This window comes from Oryctolagus cuniculus, chromosome 16, assembly GCF_964237555.1.
Source record: "Oryctolagus cuniculus chromosome 16, mOryCun1.1, whole genome shotgun sequence".
In the NCBI taxonomy this organism is placed as follows: domain Eukaryota; kingdom Metazoa; phylum Chordata; class Mammalia; order Lagomorpha; family Leporidae; genus Oryctolagus; species Oryctolagus cuniculus.
This window is the reverse complement of record NC_091447.1, coordinates 44,041,937-44,054,971: the sequence shown is the minus strand read 5'-3', so window position 1 is coordinate 44,054,971 and position 13,035 is coordinate 44,041,937. Positions and strand designations below refer to the sequence as shown.

At 39.1% G+C, this 13,035-nt stretch overlaps 1 protein-coding gene across 1 annotated transcript in view; it reads right to left on the bottom strand.

Moving 5' to 3' along the window:
- Positions 1 to 4,170: 4,170 nt before the first annotated feature.
- MTERF1 (mitochondrial transcription termination factor 1) overlaps positions 4,171 to 13,035 on the bottom strand; it is a 232,828-nt gene continuing 223,963 nt past the window's right edge. The window contains exons 4-5 of the transcript XR_007922258.2: positions 8,191 to 8,380; positions 4,171 to 5,085 (exon numbers count right to left, since the gene is read on the bottom strand). The gene's annotated coding sequence lies outside the window, so the exon portion shown is untranslated. The remainder of the gene's footprint in view (positions 5,086 to 8,190; positions 8,381 to 13,035) is intronic.

The following is a 13,035-nucleotide window of genomic DNA, read 5'->3' as shown; positions in this document are numbered from 1 at the left end:
CAGATTATAATTCATTTATTTAACTAGATTCAATGCTAAAGATTCCAGTCAAGCAGAATGATTTTGATGTTCCTTTTATCACAATATCATGCATTATTCTGAAATTTTCACTTTTTCATTCAACAAAACTTTATTGTGCACCTTTCAGTACAAACTATGGTTCTCCACGGGGCCAGTGCTGTGGAGCGGCAGGTTAACGCCCTGGCCTGAAGCGCTGGCATCCCATATGAACACCAGTTCAAGATCCAGCTGCTCCTCTTCCAATCCAGCTCTCTGCTATGGCCTGGGAAAGCAGTAGAAGATGGCCCAGGTCCTTGGGCCCCTGCACCCACGTGGGAAAGCCGGAAGAAGATCCTGGCTCCTGGCTTTGGATCAGCCCAGCTCCGGCTGTTGCAGCCAATTGGGGAGTGAACCATTGGATAGAAGACCTCTCTCTCTCTCCTCTCTCTGTGTAACTCTGACTTTCAAATAAATAAATAAATCTTTAAAAAACAACAACAACAACAACAAAGTATGGTTCTCCATGACAAGTATACAAAGAAACACAACACAGACACGATTTCTGCTTTCATGGGGCTTTCCTGTCCTAGCTAGGAGGAGATGATACATGCTTACCTTACATGTGTAACACATGTAATTAGATAGGCAAATGTAGTAGAGCAAGACAGAGTGATCCAAGTTGAATATGTAGTCAGAGAAACTCCTCTGAGAAGCTGACTAGCAGTTTGAGATCTGAATGACGAGGAAGCAGCAGCCTATCTAAGATCAGGGAAAGAGCTATCTGGCTGGGGCAGACAACCAGCCAGCCAGTTCAGAGGCCCCGAGGCAAGAATGAGTTTGCCATCTTCAGAGACCAAAAAGTTGGCTAGCATAGCCAGAACATAGTGGGCAGAGGAGATTTTGAAATGAGATCAAAAATGTAATCAAGAGGCAGACCATGGAGCCTGCATGGCTGGTGTAAAGAGTTTGGAATTCCTTCTAAGTGTGATTGGGAGCCACAGGACGGTTTCAATAAGGGAAGTGATGTAATCCCATCTGTATGTTTAACTGGTCCCTCTGGCTAATTTTCTGAGAGTGGAGTCAGGTGGGAGGAAGTAACGGCAAAAAAAGTCGATGTAGCAGTGAAGAGGCTAGCTCAGACACCAGAGTGAGAGTGAAGAGGCTAGCTCAGACACCAGAGAGAGAAGTGATCACAGGAGTGGCAGAGACTCCTTATCCCGCCACTTCATTGTTCTAACAGACATAATAAATCTTGTGGTTTAGACTAAGGTAGTGATAGTGGAAAAGAAGGAGGTAGCTTCAGGATGTGAGAGAACACACAGTCCAAAGGACTTGTTAATGGATTGACTACAGAAGGCAAGAAATCTAGAAACCAAGGCTAACAGATTTTTGGCTTAAGTACATGAATGATAGTGATGTTGATGGCCTAACTTAATGAAATTGGGAATTCTCACAGAGAAACATCTTTAAGAACAAAACAAGAAGTCTGATTTGGCCACACTAAGTAAGGAATGCCTATGTGACATAGCTTATGTCAATTTATATATTTATATATTTCATATATTTATTATTATATATTATAACATATTATATTTATATATTTTTATATATTTTATATGTATGTATATATTACAATGTGTAGAAGTGCATGTGTATGTGTTAATTTAAGCTACACTCTAGTAGTTCATTGTGTTAATTCAGAATTCAACCTTCAAGGGTAATGGATAACATTATATAAGAAAATCTGCCCTCTAGATCTCACTACTACATGTGCTGCATTTATCATTATTTCTTTTTTTAATGTTTATTTAAGGCATACATGTTTCATGTATCTCATTTATACAAAGTGACACTTCCTACCCTACCTTCCCTCCCACCCATGCTCCAACTCTTCTTCCTCCCTCTCCTATCCCCACTCTTAATTTTTACAAGATCTATTTTCAGCATACTTTATACTCATAAAGTTAATCCTACACTAAGTAAAGAGTTCAACAAATAGTATGAAGGAAAAAAAGTTTTTTCCTCAACAGTAGAGACAAACGCTATAACCATTCATTGAATCTCAAAATGTCCATTTCACCTCAATACATTACATTTTAGGTACTCTGTTAGTGACCCCAGATCTGGAAAAACATGATATGTATCTTTTTGGGACTGGCTTATTTCAGTAAGTTTAATTGTTTCCAGTCACATCCATTTTGTTGCAAAAGAAAGCATTTCATTCTTTTCTTTTTTACAGCTGAGTGGTACTCCATAGTGTATGTGTGTGTGTGTGTGTGTGTTTGTGTGTGTGTGTTTGTTTATATATATGCCATAGTTTCTTTATCCAGGCATCAGTTGTTGGACATCTGGTTGATTCCACATCTTAGCTATTGTGAACTGAGCTGCTATAAACATGGGGGTACAGATAATTCTTTCATATGCTGATTTCTTTTGGTTTGGGTAAATTCCTAGGAGTGGGATGATTAGATCATATGGTAGGTCTACATTCAGATTTCTGAGGTATCTCCCTACTGTCTTCCACAGTGCCTGCACCAGTCTACAATCCCACCAACAGTGATTAGAGCATCTTTTCCCCTACATCCTCACCAGCATATGTTGTTAATTGATTTCTGTGTGATAGCCATTCTAACTGGGGTGAGATGAAGCCTCATTGCGGCTTTGATTTGTATTTCCCTGATGGCTAGTGATCCTGAGAATTTTTTTTCAAGTGTCTGTTGGTCATTTGAATTGCCTCTCTTGCAAAATACCTGTTCATGTCCTTTGCTCATTTCTAGGATTGTTTGTGTTGTTGAGTTACTTGAGCTCTTAAAGATTCTAGATATTAATACTTTATCAGTTGCATCAACCCCAATTGTTTGGCAAATTGGCATAATGAATGTCACAAATGGGTTTTCAGTGATGAATTTAGTGGAAGTTTATTAAATTATGAAAAAAATCTACACTAGTTTTAATGTTCTAAAGACACTAGCCTTTCATGAATAGGATATAATAATTCAGCATCTACTGTGGCTTATACTTTGTGACCTAGGGCCTGAGTCTTGATCTTGTTAACAGTGTTATGTCCAAAGATTGCTTCTGAGGATTCTGATTGTCAGTGCCAACAATAAGGGTAAATGTCCTTTCTCTGGAATACTATTGCATTTAACTCAAATGAATATTTCATCAAGGTGTGACTGGATGACCCAGAAGGATAAAGAGTTGGGACTTCATCAAATTTAAACAACTTAGACCAGAAGACAGTTCAGCTGTTCTCACCACTTCTAGTCATCATTATATTGAAGCTTCTAGCCAGGTCAGTTAGGCAAGAAAGTGAAAGAAAGAGCATCCAGATTGAAAAATCAGGAAGTAAAACTACTTCTGCTTGCAGAAGACATGACCGTGCATATAGAAAATCCTAAAGAATCCAATAAAAATACCATTAGAACCAATAAATGAGTTCAACAAGGTTTTAGAATATAAGATCAATATAAAAATCAAACCTATTTTTATTTAATTTCAATTAAAACATCTAAAATAAAATTAGATAATTTCATTTCTAATAACATCAAAACAGTAAAGTACATAGTAATAAATTTAGCAAAAAAGTTCAAAACTTACACTCTAAGAATTCCAAAACACTGCAGAGAGAAATGAAAGACATTCTATGTTCATGGATCATAAGATTCAATATTGTTAAGACAGTAATACTCCCTAAACTGATCTATAAATTTAATGAAATCCTTAAGAAAATCTCTACTGGAATTTGATCCTAAAACCATTGTCAAATTGTAATGGTCCCCAAATAGCCAACAAAATCTTGAAAATTAAGAACAAAGCTGGAGGACACATACTTCATGATTTCTGTCCTTACAGTCATGAATTTTAAGTGAGTCTAGTCAACGCAGCTGTGTGTTTCCCAAACACAATAGTCAAGAAGGGGCAAGAGTGAAGAGTGTATGTAAGGGAATGTTGAGAGTAGCTGGAGTTTAAAAAGCAGAAGAATGAATATTATTAGATTGGCTGATCAACAGATTAGCCACAAGTAAATATTTAATTTTCTCTTACGTATCTGTCATTATGCTTTTTACTGGGAGGGAAGAACCTACATAGTAAAAATCATGCATGTCACTAACTAATCCAGGATGGAGGTAATGACTTCTCCAATCACAATCTGACTTCTCCTTTGCCTTTCTTCTTCTTTTTTTGGTTTTTTAATGAATCAACCAGAGTACTGTATTTTATTTTATTTATTTGAAAGACAAAGTTATAGAGAGAGGTAGAGACAGAGAGAGAGAGGTCATCCATCTTCTGGTTCACTCCCCAAATGGCCACAATGCCTGGACCTGGGCCGATCCTAAGCCAGAAGCCAGGAGCTTCTTCTGGATCCCCCATGCGGGTGCAGGGTTCCAAGGACTTGGGACATTTTCTACTGCTTTCCTAGGCCAAAGCAGAGAGCTGGATTGGAGGTGGAGCAGCCAGGACTCAAACCAGCACCCATATGGAATGCCAGCACTGCAGGCCAGCGCTTTAGCCTGCTGCGCCCCAGCACTGGCCCCTCCTTTGCATTTCATTCTTTACCTTGTTCCATGCTCAGGTAAGATTTCTATAAATGTAACACCTTCCAATCACACAGCGCATGTTGCCCAGTGCTGCTATCAGATCTGGTTCTTTTTAACAGAGTGTACCCTTTCCCTGCCCTATCTCAGGCACTGGGCCCTACCCAAGCCTTCCTGACACCGCCAAGAAGTCATCTCAATATTTTGAAATGTCAGTGTCACACTCTTGAGTCACCATACTCTGAAGACATCTGGTAAAGAGGGGGGATCTTCATTTGATTTCCCATTTCCTGATTTCTCCTCAACATTACAGGACCCCTCTCCTCCACTATTCTCCCAGACAAAATTCTTGAGTTTTACATAAAACCCAACTTCACCTATTTCTTTGTTCCTTCTCTCCAAATTCCTTTTGGGTTTCTGTCAATTTCAGTTTCCAACTTCTTGCTCAGATCTTTGAGTTATCCATGAAATACAAATAACTTCAGATAAAAGCCAGTAGTTCCGAGTAACAGATAAGCAGTATCATGAATATGTAGTCCACAATGCCCTGCAGTGGAAGGAAGCAAAGCTGTAACTCCTGCGTTCTGTGTTTAGCAAGTGGCTTAGTATGCAGGGAACATTAACAATAGAATCCAAGTGCAGATCAAGCCACACTTAACCAAAGAGCCTAGCTCAAAAATAAATTACATACACAAATGTGTGTATACCTTTGATATACAGAACAACGTTTCAACATGGTGATCGTGAAAAGAAAAAACAGCTCTTTGACCACATCAAATAGAATCATCATGTAGTAATAAAATACTGCAAACAAATAGCCAGTCTCTAAAATATAGAAAGTAAAAGAAAACCAAGAATTCTATTACATTTGCAACTACATTCAAATTCAACCACACCCATGTTTCACTTTGATTTTGGAAAATTCTTTGGTTTGTTTCTTTCTATGTTATTTTGGCTCCTTTTCCTTATTTTAATGTTCAGAGAAGCTTTGTGAAAATACCAGTCCTTTCACCACACACTGAATTTGTAGCGTCATCTGCATTTTAATCTCAGTCACACTAAATATCCACTGAAAAATCTAAGTCATTCATTTAACCCCCAAAACTCAATCTTCTCTCCAGTTTAACTGTGATAGTAGTCACTGCCTCACTTATCTTTTTGGTTGTTGAGGCTCAAAATAATGTGCGACTTTCATGCTTTTAATAAATTAATTATTAATCAATTATCTTAATTTTAATTAATGATTTTAATTAATTTTAATTAATGTTTAATCATTTTAATTAATTTTAATTAATTATTTTATTTGTGGTAATTATTTTTATTTTAATTAATTATTAAATTTTAAAAGGTTTACATTTCATCAATATATTTTTTAACCAGATTTTAAATGCACCCTTATACACAGGCTTGATGCTTGGTTATTTGGTGACTTTTTTTTTATTTAATAAATGTGAATTTACAAAGTTATAGCTCCCCCCCAACCTCCCTCCCTCCCGCGGCCCTCCCCTCTCCCACTCCCTCTCCCATCCCACCCTTCATCGAGTTTCATTTTCAATTACCTTCATATACAGAAGATCAACTTAGTATACACTAAGCAAGGATTTCAACAGGCTGCACTCACACAACTGCACAAGATATAGGGTATTGTTCGACTAGTAGTGTTGTCTTTAAGTTTCATAGTACAACACATTAAGGACAGAGATCCTACGTGGGGAGCCTGTACCCAGTGACTCCCGTTGTTGATTTAACAATTGGCACTCTTATTTATGATGTCAGCAATCACCCGAGGCTCTTGCTATGAGCTGTCTAGGCTATGGAAGCCCCTTGAGTTCACCAACTCTGAACTTGTTTAGTCAAGGCCGTATCACAGTGGAGGTTCCTTCCTCCCTTCGGAGAAAGGCGCCTCCCTCCTTGATGGCCTGTTCCTTCCACTGGGGTCTTGTTCACCAGGATCTTTCATTTAGGTTGTTTTTGCCAATTTGGTGACTTCTATATTATGCTTACTCAATAAATAATTGCAGAATTGATTTTACCAACTCTACCCTGTATCTGAATATCTCAACTCAAACAGGACACAACTATTGAAGCAAATATTTGGCACAGTGGTTAAGATTCTGTTTGGGACACTTGTATCCCATATCAGAGTGCTTAGATTCAAGCCTGGATTCCCCTCAAATTTCAGTTTCCTGCCAATGTGCACCACGGGAGGCAGCAAGTGATGGGTCAAGTACTTGGGTCCCTGTCACCAAATGGGAGATTCCTTTCGAGTTCCAAACTCCTGACTCTGGCCTAGCACAGCATGGGCTGTTGTGGGCACTTGGAGAGTGAACTAGCAGATAGATCTCTCTCTGGCTCTCTCTCTCTCTCTTCCTCTATCTCTCTCTGGCTCTCTCTCTCTCTCTTCCTCTATCTCTCTCTGACATTCAAATTATAAAAACAACAAAAAATAGGACACAGTGCTTAACTTGAGACAAAGCTTAAAATCTGTTGAGATTCAAAACACTGATTTAAATTCATACCAATGTGCCAATGACCTTTTGCTAAACCAGATACTGTTAGACAAGAGTAATCACTAAATTTGGAGCCTGGAGTGGTCCAGGGTAGCATGGAGGTGTTCATTTTTGCCAAATTGCTGATCTTTCCGAGGTTGACTCATTGCAATGACAAATTGTGAACTGTGCTTAGGAAGCAGTGATCAACTTTTGAACATCATAAAGACAATTTTAAAGTAAATGAGATAGGAAAATATGCTCTACACAAGTGAAACACAAAGAGTCTGCATCATTAAGTAAAATGAAATCAATCTAACTGAACAATAAAGATCGCCTGATGGGCAATTCTCTAAAGACATATAAATGGCCTGTAACCATGAAGGAAATATTAAATATCCTTAGAAGTAGCTTTAAAGAAATGCAAATTAACTTCAGATACATTGTCACCTATAAGATTAGCAATTATAAAATATTCAATATTGATAATGATTCACAAATTATAAGTTTTGGCCAAAATGTAGAATTGCTATGTCCTTTCCAAAGGGCAGTTGAGCAATATGCATGAAATGTCCTATAAATATTCATTTTTAATCCCACAAACCCACCTTTTGCATTTCTAAGGAAATATTGAAAATGAGGATAAATATGTGTAGTCAAAGGAGGATCACTGTGGGATTATTTGAGTCATAAATTGAAAGGCTAAAATTTCCAAAAGTAGAAAAGCAATAAAATTAATTATGGGATGAAATTTTCCATAGCCCTTGGGCATTATTTCACAGAAGAATATTAAAAAGGGAAAATATTCTTATATTCTTATTGCTGGTTTTAAAAAGCATGTTACCAAATGGTATGTACAACATATTTCCATTAATACATAATAAAGAATGTAAACAATGTTGTGATGGGATCACAGTGATTTTTTTATCTTTTCTGTGTTCTTTTACAGTTTATTTTCAAAATTTCTATAGTAAACATGTATTACTTTTGTAATAAGACAGAATAATAACAATAAATATTCCAGAAAGTGTTTTTATCCCTAAATAAAAAATTAACTAGCCTCACTCTTGGAAGTTTTTGTGTCATTTTCTCCAAGAGTTGGTTGGTTCCAAACCTAGTTCTCCTCAAGTACATATTTGTAAGTCCTGCAATGAAGAACTCACCTTTTATTTGCCAGGACACCAAATGAAACCAGACAGCTCACCCAAGAGCAATGACTCTCAACCTGGCTGTCCATCAAAACTGCCTTGGGGAATTTTAAAATGCTTGAAAAATACACATGTACCAGCTTCATCACCCAGAGATTCTTTTCCTGTAGGTTCAGAGTAGATAAAGCCTGGGAGTCACGAAAGCCTGTATGTGAGAGAGAGAGAGAGACAGAGAGAGAGAGAGAGAGAGAGAGAGAGAGAAATTTTATTGTACTATATGACTTTGGTCTTGATTTTAAAAACTAGTCTTATTTTGTATGACCTGACTTACTCCATTCATACAAATTTAGTTGGCCCAACTAGATTGTAACTCAGGCTACAAAGAACAGACATAAATAACATATTGTACTATTTTGAATTATGATTTTTTTTATTTGACAGGTAGAGTTATAGACAGTGAGAGAAAGAGAGACAGAGAGAAAGGTCTTCTTTCCATTGGTTTACTCCCCAAATGGCCACTATGGCTGGCACTGAGCCTATCCGAAGCCAGGAGCCAGGTGCTTCTTCCTGGTCTCCCATGCGGGTGCAGGGACCCAAGCACCTGGGCCATCCTCCACTGCCCTCCCGGGCCACAGCAGAGAGCTGGTCTGGAAGAGGAGCAACCAGAACTAGAAGCCGGCACCCATATGGGATGCCAGCCACCGCAGGCAGAGGATTAACCAAGTGAGCCACAGCGCCAACCCTTTGGTTGGGTTTTAATAGGAAAATTTATTGAGCAAATATCCTTTTAATGTACTGCCAGTTGGCTCTAATTGTTCATGTTAGTATATGTGGCACTATGTTGAACATCTCACAGGTACCTACATCTGCACAATTATCAGACAAAATACTTACAGTCATTTCTAGAAGTGATATTTCTGATCCAAAATATATAATTATTGATGCATACGGATAAACTGACTTCCAAAAATGCTGTCCCATTGTGCCCACTCATGTGAACTGTACCAAAAGGGAGCATTTTATCTCTACTCCCACCAGTTTGTTTATTTTTCTGTTTTCAAACTGATAAGTGAAGGAATTTTCAAATATATACTGACCATTAATTTTTTTTATTTTGTTAATCATCTTTTCTTGTCTTCAGTCCACTTTTCTACAGATTTTCTTCCTTTTCTTAATGATGTATAAAACCCTTTACATAGTGGAGTTTGTCACAAGTTGCATGGTTTTTTGTTATTGCTATTGTCATTTGTTGGTTTCTGTACTTAACAACTTGTCATGTGCTCAACCAGAAAGATGAGAAACAACGTGCCACTCACTCTGTAAATCCGCAATTTCCACCTATTCCTACAGACCCTACTTGAATCTCACATCTTCCCTTAAAGCCTTACCGCCCTCCCCATCAGATTGTGAGCTCCCCTTGCACCTACCAACCAACTCATTGTAAAATCTACTTGGCAATTTATCACACAGTGCTTAGTGGCACACCTGAGAACTGTCACTGATCCTCAAATCTTGTTTGTCCCTACCTGCAACCATCTCTGTAATGGATCAGACCCCAAGGAAAGGTTCAACAAACAACACACAAAAAGCCTTATTTAAAGAAATGAATGGAGGGGAAAATAGGTACAGAGGTCATCTCAAATTTTCCAGGTTGACGAGGGGCTATGCAGAAACCTCCAGCCAAACAGGTATAGTGAAATTCCATTTCACTTATTGCCTCAACATTCTGACCCTGGGTAAAGCTTGTTCCGATGATGTCAACTCCTGGAACAAATATTTTCTTTACTGAAAGGGCACCTATATATCCTTATTTAGCCAAAATAGTCCCAGTTTAAGCCTGTTACACCCGTGAAATTTTTACACGCCCCAAAGTCTCAGATAATAAACTCACCCTAGCTATTGCTGGCTTATTTCCTAAGCTTAAAAATCTACCACAGAATTTAAAAGACTTGGTAGATAAAGATCAAATTTTCCAAGTGGGATGCAAGCTTTGGCCCCCTCTTGATCTAATTAATTAAGTTTATATAAGAGCCTAACCCTGAAGGATTAAAGGAAACATTCAATGTGCAGATAAAAACATTTGCTATTTATATGATATTCCTAAAGTCATAAATATTTTTTTATTGCCCACATGTTCTCTTCAGTTCCACTGAGAACTTTTTGCAGTACCATTGTTCTTATTTTTTGTATCCTTTCTTCATCTCACTTAAAACAGTGCTCAGGGCTCACAGGGTATGCAATAAAGTCTGCTGTGAAACCAATGGGGGCTCGTAGGCTTTAGGGTGCTTTTTTGATTGAGATTGTCCTACACTTTGGCTCCTACCATGTCATCACAGATGTGTGAAGGGACAATGCCAATGGCTGTGCTACATGGGAAGTGGTATCGGGAAACCCAGTTGAATTACAAGATTCACTTTTACGTCTTTGGCTCAATTGTCCATGGATACAGCTCATCTGAATTAGATGTGTCTGAAAATTCAATTACCCCAAATGGAAACATCTGGATCCTCTTTTCGTCTTTTAATCCTTTGTCCTGGTGACTCTGCCAGACAGTTCATATCCCTTGTTGGTTTGGCAGGAAACAGAAGGGCACAGTGAGAAGGGGGGTAGCTGGTGGAAATGTTTCCTTGTCTGTTTTCTCAGTGTATGTAGTCACTTTCCTCCTCTCAGTATTAGAACCACCAATTTTTATCAAAGGCCTTATTTTATAGAGGGGGTAATTTGGAGCCCAACAAAATGAAATGAGCTGCTCAAAGACACGTGTGTAGTGATGGCAAGGCTGTATTACAAGCTGCTTTTCCTGATTCCCCATCTGGAGCACTTCTCAGTATGCCAGACTCTAGACCCTGTCTGATCATTACTTGTTGTCTCACTTCAATCTGCAGTACTAGTGCTAGGTTGTTTTTATCTATAGAAAACTATTGCTCCTCTAAAACAAATGTTAATGTCATGAGAAACAAGAAATATTTTTTAAGCCTGATATTTTTAGTAGATGTTAAGGGATAATTTAAAGTTAACTTCTTTTTTGGACAGATTTCAGCCAAACTCAGACAGACGTGTTTATGGATCTTCACAAAGTAGGAGAGCATCAGAGGAAATAGGTTTTGATAGGGAGTTCACAGCCTCACTCATGGAGCATCCTGCCCAGAATTCTTCTCATAGAAAAAGAAAAGTTCTGGAAAGAAAGAGTGAAGGAGAAGTAGACACATATTTGACCTGTGATTTTAGTTTTAACTTAGGAAAAGCAAAGAATGAGATCTTATTATAATTATAGCTGTGGGGGGTGGTGACAGCCCATTTAGATAAGCTGAATATCTGGTTTTCCAAACTGTAAAGAAAGGTTTTGATTCTCTGGGCAAGCTGTGACCTCATGCAGTGGAGAGGCTACAAAATACTACTGACCAAGAGAAGCAATTTTTATAGAAGCCACCACATGTCTGAGAATACGAAAAAGATGTTTAAAAGTCTATTTAATCCTATTTTAGACACAAGTTCTTATCTTTCCTATCTTAAAAAAAATGTTCAAAGTAGCATTTCCGTTTCTAGGACACTTTAGGAAATTGTGTGAAAATACTTTTGACTCCTAGATGACATTTTAAAAATCTTTACTTAGTTAACTACTCATAGGAATAAGTTGATATTTCTCCAAACTCCATCTGCCATCAGACTCAGATACAATGCTGGGGTTGTGATGAGATGCACATGACCTAAAGGAAATAGGAAATGGGATGAACAGGAGCATGAAACAAAAGTCACTTACATCCCATCAGGGGAAAGGGCAGGGAAAGAGAGAGATGTGGGCCCTGATAGAGGAGAGGGGCACTGTTAAGGGGAGAAAGTCAGAGAAGGCAAGAGGAGGTGAAACACTTGAGTCCCGGGATACATTCTCCAGTGTTTGATGGAAAGATTGGCTGAGAAGGGATACCAGGTAAGTTAGGGGAAGGCTGAAGGCTCCAGTGCACCTGCCCTGCTTCCCATCTGGTTGTCTGGGAAGAACTCCTGGGTAGTGTGTTCTGTGCCAAGAGGGGTAGGCCCAGCAGAGTGAGAGGGTACAAGAGTCTGGCCAAAGGAGAGAGCCCCTTCAGAGCACTCATATAGGCAACCCAGAAGATTCCATGTGGTCCCATGAAGGTGGCAAGGGAGAAGAGGGTGGTAAATGGATGCGTGAGGACCCAGGAAGCCTGCCATGGGTCTCACCCAAGAGTGGACCCTGCACAGAGTTTGCAGGTGAACCCCCAGGTCCAGGAATTAGATGAAATATGTGGCTGATGCACAGCAAGGCATTCACAAAGAGCCAATGTGGAGCCAAAGCAGCAAACCAGGCCACCTGGCCTGACCCAAGTAGGGTAGTAAGAGCAAGGAACCACAGGTTTCATAGGGAATGCATGAAACACTGACAATATTCATATCTGAGAGCAGAGTGAGCTTAATTTTGTGATCATCAAATATATCCAGTATTCAGTAGCATAATATTTATGGCCCTATGAAAGTGAAGTTAAGCTCAAAGTCCAAGCTATGAAAAAGCTACAAGGCTGGGGCTGCCACTGTGGTGCAACAGGTTAACACCCTGGCCTGAGGTGCCGGCATCCCCTATGGGCACCTGTTCAAGACCTGGCTTCTCAAATTCCAATCCAGCTCTCTGCTATGGCCTAGGAAAGCAGTAGAAGATGGCCCAAGTGCTTGGGCCCCTGCATCCATGTGGGAGACCCGGAAGAATCTCCTGGATCCTGTTTCGGATCGGCGCAGCTCTGGCTGTTGTGGCCAATTGGAGAGTAAACCATTGTGGAGGACCTCTCTCTCTCTCTCTCTGCCTCTCCTCTCTGTGTAACTCTGACTTTCAAATAAATAAATAAAATAATT